At 37.6% G+C, this 21,116-nt stretch overlaps 1 protein-coding gene across 4 annotated transcripts in view; it reads right to left on the reverse strand.

Moving 5' to 3' along the window:
• The window catches only part of kank1.L (KN motif and ankyrin repeat domains 1 L homeolog), a 101,906-nt gene that overhangs the window by 62,728 nt on the left and 18,062 nt on the right, over positions 1-21,116 (reverse strand). For 2 of the 4 annotated variants that reach the window (NM_001093000.1, XM_018246014.2), the window contains 1 exon segment: positions 20,967-21,010. The exons of the other annotated variants lie outside the window; for them this stretch is intronic. The gene's annotated coding sequence lies outside the window, so the exon portion shown is untranslated. 4 annotated transcript variants of the gene reach the window in all.

Genomic DNA, 21,116 nt, shown 5'->3' on the forward strand with positions numbered 1-21,116 from the left:
CCTATTCATGTTCCAGTCGTTCATTTAAGCCACTAACTTGTTGCCGGTTGGATTCCATAAAGCCATACAGCTTACAGCGTTGTGTTAATTTTGTGTTTTTCTACATTTAAAGGAACAGTAACGTCATAAAATAAAAGTGTTTTAAAGTAATGAAAATATAATGTAGTATTGCCCTGCACTGGTAAAACTGGTGTGTTTGCTAAAGAAACACTACTATGGTTTATATAAATAAGCTGCTGTGTAGCCATGGGGGCAGCCATTCAAAGGAGAAAAAGCTCAAGTTACACAGCAGATAGCAGATAAGCTCTGTCTGACTAATGGTGTTATCTGTTATCCATTAGTTAACCTGTGCCATATAGCTGTTTTTCAATTTCCACCATTGCTCCACAGCAGCTTGTGTATATGAACTATAGTAGAGTTTCTGAAGCAAACAGATCAGTTTTACCAGTGCAGGGTAACAGTACATGATATTTTCATTACTTTAAAACACTTACATTTTTTGGTGTTACTGTTCCTTTTTTTTTTTTCAGCTGGCAACCCAGGTCATGCCTTGATATTATTAACTTTCCTTAACTCTCCTATGTTCTCTTTTGGTATACCAGTATATGTTGCTCAGTTCTTAGGGGCAAATTTACTTACCTTCGAAGTTGCGCCAGCGTTGGCTTCACCACACTTCGCCAGGCGAAGTTTCGCCAGGGTGCCGCTAATTCACTAAAATCCGAAGTTGCGCTCAGGAAGGCGAAAGGTAGCGAAGTTGCGCTACCGTTAATTCGTCAAGCAAATCGAATATATACGCTACTGATGCCTAATTTGCATACGGTGCCAAGTTAAAGTACAATGGATGTACATGTAGCAGCAAATACATTACACTACACAAGCCTGCGAAAGCTTCATAAAATAGAGTTATTTTGCCCTATACATGTGCCCACTGTATAGTTTAGGTGCCATATGTTAGGAAATGGAGGTGGGGAAGGAGGGTACCCCCAAAAAAAAATGTACAATCTTTTTCAGCCTATCACCCTTACAAAAAAAAAAAGAAAAGACGCCAGCGGTTTTTTTGGTACTTAGAAAAAATTTCAACTTTTTTTGAAGCAATCCCTATCTACTCTATTGCACCTCGCCTGGTCTGAGGTGGCGAAATAAAGTCTGGCGCAAGAGGTAACATTCATTAAAATGTGCAAGTTAGTGAATTAGCGTAGTTACGTCCCTTCGCCAAAGCGCAACTTCACCTGGCGTAAGGGTGCGAAGTATCGCAAGAGTAGGTCCACTTCGCTAGCAAATTTATGCCAGCGCCTGTTAGTAAATCGGTGAAGTAACAAAATGACATCACGCTGTCGAATTTGTGCTAGCGTTAGGTGCTTCGCACTTTAGTGAATTTGCCCCTTAGTGTCTGAAATCCATATTCCAAGATGGTGACACCTATCAATGTGAATAGTTGCTTTCAAGCAAGAATTAAAGTGCTTGTTTATAAAGTATTTAACACTTGCTAGTGGCAAAACATTGCTTGCAAGCTTGATTGCTTTATAAAAGGGAGAAAAGCTTACTGCAAATATGGTGAGGTTAGGGGAACTCGCCATAAACGGCCTGATTTTTAGATTATCAGTTGACTATTGGAAAGTAAAGTTTGGAAATGCTACAATGGAGATTGCATTCCTTCAGTTACACAGCAAACTAGACTTTACTTCAAGAAACAATAGTATATTTTAAAGGAGAAATTAACGTAAAATTAAAGCAAAATCTAAAAAAAAGGGTTAGGTTAATTCTGAACACCTTTTGTACACAAACTGTCAGTGAGTTCTCCTGTCATAGCATGTCAAGGACTGAGATACCCCTTAGTTAACTATTCAAGTAAAACGGGATTGTTTTATGGTAAGTTATTTATTGCCCAGGCACTAACAATACACTTTATCAGATTTAATCTTAGGAAAAATACTATTGTAAATCTAGATGGACTTGTCTGATGTGGAGCAGTTCCTAAAAAGTTAAAATAGTGCAAATCCAAATAGCAAATTTATATAGAAAAAAAACCAAACCAACAAAGACATAAGTAGCATAATATTAGGTTATTGGGAAGCTAAAACTTCACGCCCCTCATACGTTTTAGTGCCAACATCCCTTTTGTGTGTCTGCCGACTTTGTGCCTGTCAATGCAGAAACATGGTGGAGCATAGTGCACAAGCTACTCTCCACCTGCACATAATATGCATTAGCCTGAGAGTAGAACACCTTTCACTCCCCTTCTAGTTCTCATTAATCTGTTTTTATAATATCAAACACTTTAGACAAAAAGCATATAAAGCTTGATAGCCATCCCATGACTAACACGAGTAAACAAAATACTCATGAATTAAATAAAAATATAACCCAATTTTGACATGAGCTTATTTAATTTGCATATCTGAAAAAATATATATATTTTTTACACACATACCAGATTCCACACATTAAAAGGAACCCATGATACTTTGCCTGTGCTGCCGTAATCCAGTCCCTCCTTCACCTGGTTTCATTTAAAGTATGCTTTGCACATTTGCTTTCCAGAGAATATGTGCACCCCTCCAAGAAAGGCAGAAAGACTTCATTTCCCAGAATCCATCAATTCACAACGGTAAGAAAGAGGCTGCATTACACCGGGGGTCCCCAACCTTTTTTACCCTTGAGCCACAATCAAATATAAAAAGAGTTGGGGAGCAACAAATGCCTGAATAAAGTTCATGGGATGCCAAATAAGGGCTGATTGGCTTTTGGTGCACCTATGTTGACTGACAGCCTACAGGAGACTGTTGGCAGTACACCTGTTTTTTATGCAACCAAAACTTGCCTCCAAGCAAGGGATTTAAAAATAAGGACCTGGTTTGAGGCCACTGAAAGCAACATCCAAGAGGATGAAGTGCAACATGTTGCTCACAAGCCACTGTTTGGGGATCACTGCATTACACTGTGAACCTAAGGGTGTTTGGAAATGCATAAAGTTATAAGTTATAGTCTGTGGAATAATGTCTGTTGGTGTAAAAATAAAATAAAATTATTGCTATAGAGCAGTGATCCCCATCATGTTGCTCGCAACCCCTTGGATGTTGCTCCCAGTGGCCTCAAAACATGTGCTTATTTTTGAAAGTCCAGACTTGGAGGCAAGTTTTAGTTGTATAAAAACCAGGTGTACTGCCAAACAGAACCTCCTGTAGGCTGTCAGTCCACATAGGGGGCAAAAAAATAGCCAATCACAGCCCGTATTTGGTACCCCTGGAACTATTTCCATGCTTGTGTTGCTCCCCAACTCTTTTTACATTTGAGTGTGGTTCACAGGTATAAAAGGGATCCCTGTTATAGAGTAAAGATAAGTTAATTTCTGGTTTCTCTTGCTGACCCATGAATCCTCGCTTTTTGCGTTGGATAAACATTATTGCATGCACACAGGCACAAGGCATAAGGGAAAAGAAAAGGTGAATTTACTGGAGGGTACCAATATAGTAGGTACCCCCTCTATCCCCCCACTGATTTCAATCACCAAGTTCTTTCTCTGGGATAGTGCTCCTTTTAGGGAAAAAACAAATCACCAGCCTGGGAAAAAAGTAGCACCTTGCCCTACAATCATCTTTCTTACCTTTCCCAGTCATCCCTTGGCAGACCGAGACTCACGCCTGTGGAGCAATATTTAATTTTTTTGATTTTACTCAACTGTGTATGCATTAGTCAATCTAATACAGTCAAATAATCAAATAATGCCCTAGCTAGAATTACTGCCTTGCAGCAGTGAGGACCTATATCAAGATAATCAAGAAAATATCTATATTAGCTGCACAGAGAAGGTTGACAAAGAGTGCTTTGCTGGCAAGACATGGGTTAAGCCCCCTAGGGTATGTGTAAAATTGGTAAGCTGTCAGCTAATGCAATGCGACTTTTCTGGTTTTCAGCCCAACAAAATAACAAGGTGCTGTTAATTTATGTTTCTGCATCTCTGCTGACAGGGTATATTTGAGGGATATTTATGTACTGAAAGGACAGCCTGGGCCTAGATCCTATTTAAAAACCTGAAAGGTCAAAATAGATATGGCATGATGCTGCTTTACCAACTATCAACATGAAACATTCTCTAGCCCTTTTAAGGGATAACTTAAGACTGTAAATTCTTGAACTTCTCTGACCTTTAGGACTACATTCACATTTTTTGTAATTGTTGTGTTTCTGTCTATAACACTTCTGCCCATTTTATTCCATAGTGCTGTGGTAAACATTGGAGATTTATAAATAAACTAATAAAATGTGTCATTTATAAATTACCAAATATTTAACAGCACTAAACAAACATAAAAACTGATTCAAGAGCATGCAATGCAATCCAGCTAGCTATGGGAATGAAAATGTAGATGGACTAAAACAACAAACACAACACTACAAGGAATTTATTTGGAACAAGTGAGGACTACATCACAAATTGTATGGCAATGAAAGCTTAGATACCCCTTTAAGAAGGGAGTAGCTTACATATTTTCTCTAAATGAGGAACAATGTTTGATTAGTGTTGTCAAATAAACAAAACAAGTATCTAACCCATTAAACACAAAGGAAAAATAAGCTTATCCTCCCTCCACAATTTTTGCCCACACCCAAGAGATTTTGACATCCTCATCATTCCCTGACACCCTGTCAGCCACACCTGTATACCTCTGTACAAACACAGTTACACCCAGTATGTTTTTAATCTTACAGCTAAAAAATTTTGACAACGTTCTCCCACCATTCGATTTGGAGGTTTAGTGATCCACTACATAAAATAGGGCCATGATTTAGAGTATTGTTACTCTGTATAAATCTAATTAGTGCAGACCGTCAGCAATATATCAATGCCTAGGGTACCTATATCAACTACAGTTCATAATTATTAACAGTAAGTATATAGCTAGTGTTGTTACCTGGGTCTCACCAAATAACCTCACATAAGGGGCTCACCAAACCAATAAGTGCACAATAAGCACATTATGCCTTGACGTGCCAGTAAGATAACTACAGAAATGGATTAAATTGTTCACCTCTAGACCTGCCAGTCAGATTACTACAGACAGTGGATGCGGAGGACTACATGAACCACAAATATCCCAGAAAGATCACTGCAGAAAATGGCCTTTCAGTAAACCTACCCCAAGAAGCTTGCATCAACTTTTTCACCCCTATGTAAAAATGCCTGGTGTGCCATTAACTGGAAACTATGTCGGCCTAGATGTTTTGGTTCCCTAGGCAAACCAAGAACAGTAATCCAAACCCATAGAGCCGCAATAAATGGTATCAGTGTATTAAGTCGTTTTTAAAATCTGCTTTAACTTTTAACCCCTTATTATCTAGGGTCATTCCAGATGTTGTTCTGCCTTTCCTATCTTAGTTCTCCTTTGTGCACTTATCACTATGTGTCCTTGTCTTCCCTCCTTCCCCTGGTGGAAACAAACATAATATTGGCTATGTTAAAATCACAGGTTAGTCACTTACAGATTGCGTGCATGCATACAGAGTGGAATGTTTCAACTATAGAGAAAGAATGTGCACCACCCACTATGAAAAGAAAGAATATAAAAACATCTTTTTTTAAAGTTTAGATAATAAAGTACATGTATAAAGGAACTATATTTTAAGCTCTGGGAACCTGCATATGATTAGTTGAAAGTGAAGTTTTTATCACCTGAGAAGAAGGGCAGTCTATGGAATTACCTATAGGGAGGTGATGATATGAGGTGACTGGTGTAAAAATTGTACTGGCATTCAAATTAAAGAGTGCTAGCACAACCTAAATACTACATTACTGGGCTCCTGCTGGTTCAATGGACATAGGAAAGGCAGGAAAGCATCTGGTACTCAAACAGTTAATTTGTAAAATAAATATACAGCATTTGCATTTTGAATGTCTTATTAAAAGATTATCAAAGAATTATTATTATCAAAGAATTGGGATATATACTTACAGCTGAGCCACACGTCTGGCTCTCTAGGTTGAATTCAACCAACCAATACCCAGTCTTTGGAGTGCAAGCATTTTCCTTGACGTAAATACTCTTTCAGGGTCATTTAACTACTAGTTGGGCAAGGGCACAAAGTGCAAAACAAAGGGCACAATCCACTATGGTTTTTTCACTTTGTACTTTGCCCTGCACAAGGCTAATTCTACATCATTATCGCCTCTAATAGAACTGCAAGGTCATTAAATAAAGAAAAAGGAGAAAAAAAAGAGGAGTAGGAGAACAACCGCAAGACAAGGAGTGATGTAGGCTAATAATAAACACTGGGATTCAAACTGTACTGGTGATGTTGTACCAACCAGTAATGCCTATAGGAACAGCAGGAACACTTTATATTTGTCTTGAGCACAAGTGTATGTCTTAAAAAGAGGTATCAGTACAAGTACTCTGCTGGGCCCCCAGTATCTATTTGTCAATATATATGATGATCTTTCCAGTCTTAAAGCACCAACTCAACAGGCAATTGCATTAATAAGTATTTTCTGTTTTCTTTACATCAGTTCTGCTGTCACAACCCCACACATACATTTTTAATACATCGAATTACTATGTATCAATCTCCATTGAGCATTGAGAGATACGTCGACAGACTTGCCCTATGCTGATGCAAAAATAGAACAAAATCACAGTGTTGCCTTTTTGGGTCTACTCTTGACTATAGATAAAACATTTTAAACCAATGTGCTGCCCTCTAGTGACTCTTAATAAATCTTGTTCCATTCCTTTATGCAAACAGGCAAAACACAGAGTTCATATGCACTGAGTGCAAAACGAACACACTAAAGACATTACCTCAGCACATAATTAAAAATTAAATACCTTTGGAAACAAAGGAGAAAATGATCCCAGATGAGTAAGATATCGCTGAATCATTCTTAGGGACTGGCATATATAATGGCAGTCATTATCAAGAATCTTCAACAGGTAATTGCTTATAACAAAGTGATAATTAGCTAGTTAACATTTTAAAATGCAAAGCGACTACATACTAACCATAAATGGGTGCTGCTTTATTTGCACAACGAAACAATAAAACATAGCAATCATTTTCATGTCACCAGAACTGTGAGAAGATTGGAGGAGGAGAACACCTTATATACAACTCATCTTAGTGTTATGTTGTATACATGGACTGAAAAATACATACTTTCCAGTTTCCAATGTAAAATCTGCAGAGGGTACACAGGGTGAAAAAGTATTTCATTCCAAGGGACATGCCCACATTTCACCAGTGTGGGCTCTATTTTCAGTAATTCTATCCTATCTTAATTTATCATTTGTAATTCTTGTTGCATTATCGTTCCATACAAACTAACTAAACAGGTAAAATATGTACAAAATAGCAAAAAAATACTGTACAGGTATGGGCCCTGTTATTCAGAATGCTTGGGACCTGGTAATTTCTGGATAACAGATGTTTCTGTAATTTGGATCTTCATACCATAAGTCTACTAGAAAATCATGTAAACATTAAAAAAAAAACCCAATAGGCTGGTTTTGCTTACAATAAGGATTAATTATATCTTAGTTTGGATCAAGCACAAGCTACTGTTTTATTATTGAAATAAATGGAGTCTACGGGAGACGGTCATTCTGCAATACGGAGCTTTCTGGATAACAGATCCCATACCTGTACATAGCAATATATACAAAAACAAGGTGTGTGATGAACTTCAGTCAGACGCAGTGGATTGCTGCAAAATTGGTTGTGTTTATTTAACACTACATGTTTTTCGAGACTAGCTCTTTATCAAGTGGCATTACAATATATACAGTATATAGTGCTATAGTTCAAGTAACATCTGTTACATCTGTTCCTTATAGGGGCTGTCCACCTTCCAAACACTTTTTTCAGTTTTTTTTTTTTTTTATACCAGAAATAGACTTTTTTCAATTGCTTTCCATTTTTGTTTTTTTACCAAGGGGTGGTTTAGCTTAACTTAGCTTTTAATACTTCTAGGCTACTTTTCAATTGGCCTTCATTTTGTGACTCCAGCTTCCAACTGGGGGTAACTATTTAAGTGTAAAGTGTCATTTTTCACCTTCTGAAGCAGCTCTGGGAGGGGGTCGCCGACCCTGTAAAAAACTGTTCTAAATGGATACAATTAGTTGATACTTTACTTTTCTTTGTCCCTGCTGAACAGAATGTCTGGGTTTCATTACAGGCAGCTGTTAGAATTGATACAACAGTTGCCAATACTCCAGAGAGGCTGCTGAGAAATGTATCAACTCAATGTTACAAAATTGTAACAGTTCACAATCTGCACCTGAATTACTGAGCTGCCAGACTCAAACACTAGTGACACGAACATTCAACTTTAAACTTAGATTTTGGAAAAACCGTAAAAAATAAATAATAGAAAGTAATTGAAACTAAGTCTTTATTTCAGGGGAACTGAAATGAAAAAATGTGTTGGAAGGTAAACAACCCATTTAAGTTTTTTCTTTTTAATTAAAACAGAAGGATCTAATGAAGCTATTACTGATTTATGCTACACACAGACCATAGGACCTCTTGTGGGCTTGTTTGGGCCTCTGTGTACCTCAAATGTCAGGGCCTCCATATGAATTACTTGCTAGCCACATGGGATTTCATTTGAAGTTGATAGCATAAATAACCTTGCTGTTATCTTTGTGTCCGCTATGCAAAATCCTGTGACTGGAGCCAAGCTCTATCAGTTGCCACTCGACAGAGAGTAGTAAGGACACACGGCCAACATTAATCACTGCAGATAAGAGGGGCACTTGTACGGAGATAAAGCAGCACAGCTAAAATGTTTAACTTTACTCTATAGAAGAGAACCGCCAACAAAGAACTGCAAATCACACCTGATATCAGCAGTAGGAAGTGGTAGGTAAATCAGTAGACAGCAAAAGGATTTAATTATTTTGTAAATAAATATACCACTTATTTAAAAAGCAGGCTGACCCAAAACTAAAGCTGGCCATAGACGCAAAGATCTAATCGTACGATTTTCGGACCATGTGTGGAGAGTCCCGACATTTTTCGTCAGGCGGAGATCGGTTGTTTGGTCGATCGGACAGGTTAAAAGATTTCTGTCGGCTGCCGATAATATCTCTGCATGTATTGCTGATCGTACGATTTTCAGAGGGAGACTGACACTAGCTTTGGTTGGACATAACTTTCGTACGATTGCTGTCAGGGGCAGAACATCGGCTGATCTGTTCTTTTATACTTTATTTGATGGGAATGGTTAGTGGAAGGTCGGGTGATGGGAAAGTCCGATTGTACGATGATTCGTACGATCGTACCTTTGCGTCTATGGCCAGCTTTATGACAACATAAAAATGTGATAGATGCTCAAAAACTCAGTCTGAATTCTATCTGAATACTAGTTTTGCAATAATTTACCACATGATTTCTGTGATTCTAGTATTAAAAGAAGCTAGCGAGGGGCTAGTGAGGGTGGTGCAACAACAAAAAACAAAAAAAACAGGGAAAGGTGCAGCTACAACAACTTTCAGAACAGCACATACACTGATGTTTCTGCAGCTGTCCCTGCCTGACTTATTATTCAGGTGAGTCCATTACTCCATTAGGCTGATGAACGTGTATACATGGCGATAAGGCTAATGCCCACTAAGTGAATTTAACACCATGTTGAATGTAAATAAATATGACTGACTGGATCTAAATATATGGACAATGTTGGCCAACATTATGCGGCATGATCACCAATATATCATAACATAATACTACTGTAAGCCAACATACTCTTTGGAACATTTCAGCAAAACAATTTGCATTTAGGGAGATGTCCCTGCTGGATCTGTGCTTGTACTTTCACGTTACAGGTCATATTTGGGCAGCCTCCCTGATATCTACCCATAACCCCTTTGCCAATCTTTCTGGCTTCCTTTAAAAGAAGCATTCTGTTTTCGATATATATCCACCTAGGCAGCTAATACGGAATGGATCTTTAGAGCACTAAAGACCCAACCTGGCATTGAGTACAACAGCAAAACCTCATTAGTATAATGTAAATCACAGGTGGCAAAACAAGTGTTGATTCCAGCACAACCTGCACATGACTCAAAACAAAACTTAGTAACAAATGCTAGAATGGGTGGGCTTTTTTAAAGGGAAAAATCCCTTTCCACACTTTTGACATGAGCTTCCAAAAATGAATATTAGCAAATACACTACAGTTCATGTATTTTTACACAGACATACATGAACACACAGATTGAAAAAAAAACATGATAGTTTATCTCTGAGTCGTTATACCAACTCCTCCCTCACCTTGTTACATTCTAAAGTGTCTTGAAGTCCCTTGTTGGGAAAAGGTTCTTACGAGTCGGAATTAGATTATTATGGTTTCCTTCAATCTGTGGAATGAGGTATATTGGCATAAAAATGTATATTTATTTTTTTTGAAGTTCATATAGTGTTTATGTATCTTTTCAGTCCATGACAAAAAGGGTGGTATTTTTTTTCCTTTAAAGTAGATGCAATGTAATGTTATTTTTCATTTAGCAAACATCCTGAGAACAAAAGCACAAAATTGTAAGTTTTAGTGACTTCGAATACAAAAAAAAATAAGTCTAAACTATAAATAAAACTTGGCTACTGGTAAAATGGAAGCAAGATAAAAAACAAAACAATTCATTGTACGAGAGGCTTGTCTTGTATCCAACAGTAAAAGAAAGTTACAAGGGCAATGTGGATGGGCTGATATTTCACAAAGGCAGTTATTGAAAACAAAAGCTGCATTGGCTTTGATGGAGTCTCCACCTGCACAGAACTTCATGGGAAAAAATGTTTTGCAAAGCTTTTAATTCTAATATTGCCTTTGTTGGAGATGTAAGACTTACCCCCCACTGGAGTATTTCCTATTTAAAATATATCCTTTTCAAGAGAAGTTCACAACAAAGCACTTGAATCTTGTTGTTTGTACTGTTGTTAATGGATCAGAGTTGTGTGTAAAAATATGCACATAGGTGTGAATATTTAAAGCAAGGTCAACAAACTGCATTCCTGCCATTGCTAGCCACTCTAAGCAATAACACTCCCCGTTATGAATACAGCACACTAAAATTTACCATATGTGTTATATCATAGGTTGGTCTCTAGTTGAGGGTGAAGGCCCATACAACCAATATAACTGACAGATCACCACCGCCAATAATAATAATATTAATAATAACAACACCACGGGAAACCTCACCTGGCCTGGACACGGAAAAGATTGACAGATTGATAACCCTTTCTTAATTCTTTGGGTGGTGGTGCATGGCCGATCTCAGCCTACCCTCATTCTGTTTAGCTACCAAATGCAATACCATATGCTTCATCTCTCACATGCTTATTTCTGATCAATCCCACTCCCACACCCTGTGTCTCATTCCCTTCCCCTTTAGATTGTAAGTTCTTTTGCACAGGGCCTTCCTCACCTCTTGTATCGGTACTGGTTGTTATGTATGTAACTGTATGTAATATGTATGTAATTCATGTGATTTCTTTGTATAAACACAATTTCTTTTTCAACACTTGGCAATTTGTTGGCGCTCTAAAAATACATAATAATAATATCCAGTCACGCGGCCAAATTGCCCTAGCATCCAAATGACCATCCCAGTGAGCAGTTGAGATTATCCTGCAACTGTGTGCAAAATGTCACAGTTAGGGCAGAGACACACGCTGCAATTCGGGGAGAATGAAAACCACCAGCGCGATGGCACTCGGAGCACTTCGTTTTCCGAAGTTGTCTGAAGTTGCCTCACGAGGAAACTTTGGGCGACTTCGGAAAACGAAGTGCTCCAGGTACCATCCCACCAGCGATTTTCATTCTAGCCGGAGGGATGGCAGGGGAGGCAGTTCGGGGTGATTAGTCGCCCCAAAGAAGAGGAGATTGCAATTCAGGGAGATTAGTCGCCCGGCGACCAATCTCCCTGAATTGCAGAGTGTGTCGCTGCCCTTAAAGGAGAACCTATACAAATATGTCAGTGTTTGTTTCCTAATCCGTTATTTATTAGTTATTTGCACAGATTCAATTTTCAAATAATTGCGTTTCAATGTTGTGCCATGTGGCAGGATGGTTTTGAATGTTGTCTGGCTATGTCCATATGCCTTGACAATAATTAAGTAATAGACAGCTACCCCAATGTAATGTCATGTAGTAAATTGTTCATATGAAATGGTTCACTACTGTTTGTTGGGCTAAAATTACACTCTCCATTTTAGTGTGAATGTCATGTTCCTGTAAATGATGGCAATTGAATAACTACCAAAGAAAGCCCCCCCCCAGCCTAGCACTACCAAGAGGCTCAGACACGTCAACATGCATAACTCAGCAGGCTAACCGAGATCTGTCAATCATAATGGGTTGAGGGGGCAGTACAAGTACAGGTTTTTGACTGTAATTGGGGAAAAATGATGATGTGTGATGTCTCATTGATGTGTCCGTAAAACATGCTTATGTTTATCACAAAAGCCAATAGTCAGAGAAGGTTGGTACAATTCATCCAAGCCAGTTTGCTGTTCATTTTCAGCTAAATACCTTGACCAGTGGTGCAGACATCTTTTGGAATAAAAAACGGTGTAGTGGAACACCCCACTGGAGTACACTCATGGCTCTCATGAATGTGACAGGTTACCCAAATTCTTCCCCAGCAGAATGAGATGATCATTATAATTTGGTGTCCTGTGCTGTGTGTGATCAAATTGTTTTATCATACCAGATCTTCTAAATAGTAACCCCTGGCTGATTTAAATGAAGTGTGCTCAAGGGCAACTTAGTTTACTATTAATATTTTCTGCAATGAAACTGTTTCTATATAATGTTTTATTATTTGGTTTAACATAAACCATTAGAGCTCTGAATGCTGTAGTGTTGAAAGTTAATATAGTAAATGACTGACTACCAGTCAGAAGGAACTATGCCAAGGTGACTTTACAGCGTTACCTAGGTAGTATTTTTGGTAAAACAAAACAAAAGCTGAAGCATGCTAATGTTTTCATTTTGGATATTGTGAAAAACACATTCATGTGATTTGTATTTATCTGGGGATATCAAAATACTAAATGTCTTTTGTGTGGTTCGTCTTTAAATTAACATTTACTATGATGAAGACCGTGATCTAGAGACAACATTCAGTTGGTTCTTTTAGTTTTTTATTGTGTGTGGGTTTTTTCTACTTAGTTTGCTTTTTGTTCTGCAACTCACCTGTCTATTATTTTAGAAGCTGGTTGCTAGGGTCCAATTAAGGTCTTGATGATAAAGATTAGGGGGGGAAAAGTATCAATAACAATTAAATTGTAGCCTCACAAAGCAAGAGTTTTTTGGCTGCCGGGGTCAATGACTCCCATTTCAAAACTGGAAACAGACAAGATGATAAAAACTATAAATAAGACTAATTGAAAAGTTGCTAAGAATAAAAGATTCTACACTAAAAGTTAACTTAAAGATGATCTACCCCTTTAATAAATTGATGACTTTTGCCTTCATAGCAGATTGTGGGGTAGGGAATTTGTACCATACATATATGTACTCATATCTGTACATATTTAGTCATAGCTTGGACTGGATTATTTTCACTTGCATGTTTGCAAAACAAAAGAGGGAAAAAAAGACAACTTAATATTTCCATTAATAATTGCAAAGGGACAAATATGGAAACACCCACATGGAGCACAGATTTTCCTGGAATACAAACTTTAATAAAAGTATAAACACAGTCTCCAACTGTTTATAATTACAAAAATTAAAGGGAAAAATACTTCTCTTTTTGACATTATATAAAAAAGCGCATACATTTCCAAAAATAAATATACTTTTTACATTAAGGGGCAGATTTATTAAGGGTCGAATTGTAAATTGGAATTTTAATATTCAGTTTTTCTTTGGTCAAAAACTCGAATTGGGAATAATCAAAACTCAATTCGAATTTTAATTTGAATTCAAAAAGAGATTTATCAAACATTGACCCTTGGAACAATTCAAATTTGACTATTCACCACCTAAAACCTGCTGAGTTCATGTATAAGTCAATGGGAGAGGTCCAGTGACCCATTTGAAGATGTTAATAGCCTTCCTGACAGTTTTTTTTCAGAGAAAAAACTCGATCCGAGTTTAGTCAATTCAATTAGAAATATATTCGTTCTAGTTTTAGATATTTGATTTTTTAGAGTTTAAAACAAAAAAAGTCACATGAATTTGAAATTCAACCTTTGATAAATGGGCCTCTAATAGTCTATCTCTGACTCGTAGGAACCATTTCCCACTCCCTTTGGGTCTAAGTCATTCAACTTCTTCCTCTCACTTTTCCCATGGTATGTGATGGATTTTTGGACTTGAAGTCCCTCGGGTTTCCCATTATTGGATGTGCACAGATTCTCTGGAAAGCAGAGGGACTTCAAGCATCAGAATCATCGCCAGAGTTGACAAACATGATTGTGTGTGCAATCTCGTACTGGGTCTTGCCTCGACCAGAAGCAGATCGGGTCTGGGTTGGCAGAGCTCACAAGAGCCAGGGGACACAGGATTTGTTCCTGGAGTCCCGCCAGCTGGTTCGACCCTGGCCTTGGGAAATGGTTCTCTGGAATCAATTATACAGTGGTGTGAAAAACTATTTGCCCCCTTCCTGATTTCTTATTCTTTTGCATGTTTGTCACACTTAAATGTTTCTGCTCATCAAAAACCGTTAACTATTAGTCAAAGATAACATAATTGAACACAAAATGCAGTTTTTAAATTAAGGTTTACGTTATTAAGGGAGAAAAAAAAATCCAAATCTACATGGGCCTGTGTGAAAAAGTGATTGCCCCCCTTGTTAAAAAATAACTTAACTGTGGTTTATCACACCTGAGTTCAATTTCAAAGGTTATAAAGCCATTTCTAAAGCTTTGGGACTCCAGCGAACCACAGTGAGAGCCATTATCCACAAATGGCAAAAACATGGAACAGTGGTGAACCTTCCCAGGAGTGGCCGGCCGACCAAAATTACCCCAAGAGCGCAGAGACAACTCATCCGAGAGGCCACAAAAGACCCCAGGACAACATCTAAAGAACTGCAGGCCTCACTTGCCTCAATTAAGGTCAGTGTTCACGACTCCACCATAAGAAAGAGACTGGGCAAAAACGGCCTGCATGGGAGATTTCCAAGGCGCAAACCACTTTTAAGCAAAAAGAACATTAAGGCTCGTCTCAATTTTGCTAAAAAACATCTCAATGATTGCCAAGACTTTTGGGAAAATACCTTGTGGACCGACGAGACAAAAGTTGAACTTTTTGGAAGGTGCGCGTCCCGTTACATCTGGTGTAAAAGTAACACAGCATTTCAGAAAAAGAACATCATACCAACAGTAAAATATGGTGGTGGTAGTGTGATGGTCTGGGGTTGTTTTGCTGCTTCAGGACCTGGAAGACTTGCTGTGATAGATGGAACCATGAATTCTACTGTCTACCAAAAAATCCTGAAGGAGAATGTCCGGCCATCTGTTCGTCAACTCAAGCTGAAGCGATCTTGGTGCTGCAGCAGGACAATGACCCAAAACACACCAGCAAATCCACCTCTGAATGGCTGAAGAAAAACAAAATGAAGACTTTGGAGTGGCCTAGTCAAAGTCCTGACCTGAATCCTATTGAGATGTTGTGGCATGACCTTAAAAAGGCGGTTCATGCTAGAAAACCCTCAAATAAAGCTGAATTACAACAATTCTGCAAAGATGAGTGGGTCAAAATTCCTCCAGAGCACTGTAAAAGACTCGTTGCAAGTTATCGCGAACGCTTGATTGCAGTTATTGCTGCTAAGGGTGGCCCAACCAGTTATTAGGTTCAGGGGGCAATTACTTTTTCACACAGGTTTGGATTTCTTTTCTCCCTAAATAATAAAAACCCTCATTTAAAAACTGCATTTTGTGTTTACTTGTGTTATCTTTGACTAATAGTTAAATGTGTTTGATGATCAGAAACATTTTGTGTGACAAACATGCAAAAGAATAAGAAATCAGGAAGGGGGCAAATAGTTTTTCACACCACTGTATATTTATTGAAAGTTCAGACTGAGTTTATACACTTTTGTTTTTTTTGTTTTTTTAACTTAAGCCCAACTAGACAGGTGGCAACCCTATTTATACACACAGTTTGTGGATATTTGTACCATCAATGTGAAGTGAGTGATGGAGAATGCATAAGCGTACAACACTGCAATTTGAAATGACCTGGGCAATTGTAGATTAAGGGGCATTCACACTTTCATCACATGACCTAACACCCTATAGCCAAGAATAGAAGAATAGTGCTAGATCTACCAGTAGCCACTCAGAGCATTAGAATGCATGACATTACCTCCATATGAACCCAAGTTTATACATTTGACTTTCTGATAAGCTAGGCTTTCATTCTACAAATTATACCTGCAGTGTACTTTGCTTTGGTGTTCATGGAATGTATTATACGTAATTCAAGGCATAACTTAGTTGTCTATGCTATTTACATTCTTATTTCTTAGTTTGAAAACAAGAACTCGCCTTTGAAGTTACTAATGCCTTGGCTAGTACATACCATCCTGCCAAATCAAAAAATTTACAAAAATCCATAATGTTTACTACTCAAGCTAAACTGCACATACATTTTCAGAAAATAATTGTACCTCTGGACAGAAATTAAAATACTTACAGCACTTCACATGCAGTTTAAAACAAAATGTTGAACACAATCTCAGTCCTAGTGCACAACCACTAGAAGCCCAGTGGGAGCATAAAGAAGTGGTTCCCCTTCAAGTTAACATTTAATGGTCAATTCTAAGCAACTTTTCAATTGGTCTTCATTATTTATTTATTTTCAATTATTTGCCTACTTCTTCCAGCTCTTTTCAGGTTTCAGATGGGGGCCACTGACCCCATCTAAAAACAAATGCTCTGTAAGGTTATTTATTGCAATTGCTAATTTTTATTACTCATCTTTCTATCCAGGTCCTCTTCTATTCATAATCCAGCCTCTTATTCAAATCAATGCATGGTTGCTAGGGTAATGTGGACCCTAGCAACCAGATTGCTGAAATTGCAGACTGTAGATCTGCTGAATAAAAAGCTAAATAACTCAAAAACCACAAATAATCAAAAATTAAAACAAATTGCAAATTGTCTCAGAATAGCACTCTCTACATCATACAAACAGCTAACCCAAAACTGAACAATCCCTTTAAGCACACCAGCTGCCTGTTTTAATTCATATAAAAAAAATACTAAAACCTTGCTGCTTGCACAGTAAAAACAGCAAAAAAAACCAGCATGCACTGAGTCTGAATCCTTCTAATGTATTTAAATTAATACAATTAATTTAATGTGGGAATCCATCTTAAGGGTACATAGTTGTCGTATAGCACATTCAACAAGGTTCAGACACACTACAAACAATTAGTATTTGACGCAGATACAGTGTTGCATGAACTGCATTGCCACTTAATGCTTAGTATTCATCCATCATCTTGGAAAACCTACATAAATATATATTTTCCTTAATGACAAACATTTGTACAGATGAACTATGCCAACAGAGAGCAGGCCTTATTATATATACACTTTTTGTTTAGCACCTGTGCCTTCTATGAAAATGTATATCATAATAGTTATACTGAATAGAAAAGATTTCTTATTTAGGCTCATCAACATAAAAATTAAATAACTCCCAGAGGCCATAGAAACATATAGCCTAATCAATGCATTAGAATGTTCTCCTACAACCATTCACCGTTTCCAACCTACTCTCGAATAGCAATTTTGTGCTTCTACTGTTTTCTTTTAATGTGCTATACTGCTGCTATGAAAATAATTTCTGCGCGCTCTCTCTCCTACCTCAAATAATATTTTTGAACAAAGCAATCAAGGCAAATAAATCAAAACTAAAGCTGACCTTTGCGTGCCATGTTTGCTTATTTTGTCCACTTCTGAGGATGAACAAAATGAGTCACTAAAAACACACAGAGACTGCTAACAAAGAAAGATCTTATGGAAATAGGCTGCAGAATGATTGATGGCGACACTAAGTGGTGCCTTCAAGCACTTGTCTGTCCAGTTTGTAAGGGCTGAATGTATCCCCAGTGGGGTTAACCATTTGAATGCTTCAAGTGTAATGACTAGCATTATTATCTTTCAATCCAAAACATGGCGTGAGTAATATAATCTCTTTATGTCATTTGGTCTTGACCTAGGACCTTTAGTTCTAGTGTACGAGACAGACAATAACATTGTTCATTTTTACACAACACTATTCAGTTTACGCAACATTGTACCTAGGGTTGCTGCCTATTCTGGAAAAACATACACTTCCCTTTAAATAACATTGACATACGGTATCACTGTCCTGCCTGTTAAAACAGCAGCCACATGACAACCTTAGCTATACCCAGGATATTTCAGATATGGAGGAGTGCATTTTTTGGGGTTCAAGTCCCCTTTTGTTGGGATACACCATGTGGTCAGAATAACCAAACAAACACTCACTTAATAGAGCATCCCAGTCTTCACACTGGGCTACCAGGATAGGACAACAAATAAGCATTCACAAAAACTCCCCCGTTTAATCTACAGAATGGCCTACCATCAGCTGCTTTGTGTCCACCTAAGGGACAACACAATCCTGATGCCAAAGGCCCACCGGTGCAATGGTCATTGTGAGTTTATTGTGCCATGCTTACAGTCCCGTTCCGTCCACCTGAACCGGGATCTCCCTCCTCGGTCAAGCGGCATAGCACTTGCTACAAGCAATTTTTGGACAAAATAGTACTGTTGGCCCCAATCGTAGGAATGGACTATTAGCCTGCACCTCTGGTGGGGGAAACTATTTTCCTATGATAGGAGCCCTTTAATGTGCACCAATGGAAAAAAAGATTGCTAATTTTTTTAATTTGCAACAATGCGCGACGGTTTGTTTTTGTACTGAAATTATACACTTAAAAATGGTCTTAAAAAATTGACTAGGCACAACAAAAACTCACAATGTAATAATTTTATAATGAATATTACAGTGCAAAATGCAAATATTTCTTATTTCTGCAAATTATTTCTTTGTTTATGAGTTTGATCACATTTCCCCATAGTCTGTGTCTGTATGTAATAGGCCTTAGTAAAGGTCCTTTGAAATTATTTCATAGACCATGAATAATTCCTGGTCAAGTCTTTTCAAGTCTTCGCAACTGAACACATGCGAGGCCTGCACACCCTAGCAAAGACCCTAGGTCTTTGCCTTAACCATCTGCCTTTCACTAATTTATGTATATATAATAGAGTCTCCCATATGATCTAGGTTTTGTTTTGTTTTTTTAACTGAAGCAGTTGTGGACAAAAACGAAAAATGCAAACTACTTAATACTCTGTATTTAAGAATGATACTGCAATATGTTCATTGTGTTGCAGATTTTTCTGGGCATAGATCTGTAGAAAGTGTGCATGAAGCCTTATTTTTTTACTTTATTAGAAATATTTCTGTTTCATTGGTCTTTTCTTTAATAAAAAATGTAGTAAGATAATTAAATCTCATTAATAAAAAATGAAGCATTTCAGAGCTAAACAAAAGGCAGGTGAAAACATTACATGGATCACATCCTGCTCTTCTAAAAACAGTAAATACAATAAAACTTAAAAACAGAGAATATTAAATTTTTCTGCAATGTTTACAGTTATTTTTCATCAAATACTGTGTAGACTATCCAATTAGACAGCTTTCTAAAACAACCCTGCAAAAACTATGCACAAATATCTTTTGTGCCTTTGGCCTGAAATGGGAAAGATGCCGTTTTGAAAATTAAAAGACAAGTTTCCATTAAGTTAAAGGAATGTATAAAATAATGATCTGGTTGAATTTTTGTATAATTAAACCAGATTTCTCAACCTGGGTCCAGTACTATTATTACAGCCCCATCATCTCCCATTATGCTTTCCACTGCCAATACAAGTTTGCACATAAAGGCAGAAACATTTTTTTTTGTAACAGGGGTCTTTAGTTACAAAGCTATGAACATAAAATTGGTGGTTTAACAAATTGCAGAGTGCTTAACACCTTGTCACTTCAACATGAGAGAATTTTATTTTGGTATTTGCCCAAATCTTTTATTGGAAGATTCAATATTCAATAGAATACAGAAATGATTCTGTGCATTCCTAGTTTTTCCAAAAGCTAGAAGCCCCCACATTTATCATGCTCACCCCCTTGGTCTCACCATTGATTTAACAAACAATATCTACCAACTTAAGAGATAATCATTCTGCATGACTGTGTTACCTTTCCTCAAGTGTAGGGTTCCACCTTTTCCGTAAAAAATCCAGGTCCTTCCTATATTTTTTTTAATTTTTCCCTATTTATCACATTGGCAACAAGAATCATTTTTACAGACCAGGTGGCAACCCTACTCATGTGGCACTGAGTAGTAGCAGCCAAAAGTCCCAGTCTGTCCCCAAGGAACAAATATACAAGTAAGAAAGACACTGCCATTTAAACAATCAGACTTTCCCATCTCCGGCCTGCCACTAACCTTTCAGATCAAATAAAGTAGAAAAAGAACAGATCAGCTGATGTTCTGCCCCGGACAGCAATCGTACGAACGTTATGTCCGTCAAAAGCTGGTGACAGTCCCACACTGAATATCATCCGATCGGCAATACATGCAGAGATATTATCGACAGCCGACAGAAATTTTTTAACCTGGCCGATCGTCCAAATGACCGATCTCCATGGGGCGAAAAATGTTGGGACTCTCCACACATGGTCCAAAAATCGTACGAATTGAGGATTTGTACGATCGGATCTTTCAGTCTATGGTCAGCTTAAGTGACAATCCTTACAAACTAAATACCCTCTGGGCAGTACAGATTTTATGTTTGGTGAGGCAATAATGGAGCTAGGACTAGACCACCAGTGGGTAAAGGAGTACAAAAATGTAATGAACAACTTTTACATCAAAATAAAATTATTCAGCAATTTGATGCATAAAGATTCTTACTCATTCAGTCTTCCGTGTGTGATCTATCAACTCTTTTTTTCATTCTGTGAAGGTAAATTAAAAAAATATAAATGTAAATTATTCTAATCACCTATGACATCATTAACACTAATCCAATCAACGCAGAAAAGTTTTCATTCATGACGATAA

The sequence above is a fragment of the Xenopus laevis genome, chromosome 1L (genome assembly GCF_017654675.1).
Source record: "Xenopus laevis strain J_2021 chromosome 1L, Xenopus_laevis_v10.1, whole genome shotgun sequence".
In the NCBI taxonomy this organism is placed as follows: Eukaryota; Metazoa; Chordata; class Amphibia; order Anura; family Pipidae; genus Xenopus; species Xenopus laevis.